The sequence below is a fragment of the Penaeus monodon genome, chromosome 34, assembly GCF_015228065.2.
Source record: "Penaeus monodon isolate SGIC_2016 chromosome 34, NSTDA_Pmon_1, whole genome shotgun sequence".
Lineage (NCBI taxonomy): Eukaryota > Metazoa > Arthropoda > Malacostraca > Decapoda > Penaeidae > Penaeus > Penaeus monodon.
Genome location: NC_051419.1, coordinates 31049866 through 31050094, shown reverse-complemented (window position 1 = coordinate 31050094; position 229 = coordinate 31049866).

Sequence of the window (229 nt, the reverse complement as noted above, 5' to 3'; positions counted from 1 at the left end):
GAATTACATGAATATTATTACAACAGGTCAATGTCAGCAGACTTTGACCTCCCAGTCTGAAAGAGAATTTATGTACAGATACAATAGTTTGTGTTGCGAGTTTGTTAATCTTGTTGAAACAGATGATTCAGCATCCAAAATTCAGTTCAAATGTTTAGCTAATATGTATCTTATCTCATGAAGTTGTCCGAATAGATATTGTGTAAAAACTTTTCTTTGTACTTCTAAC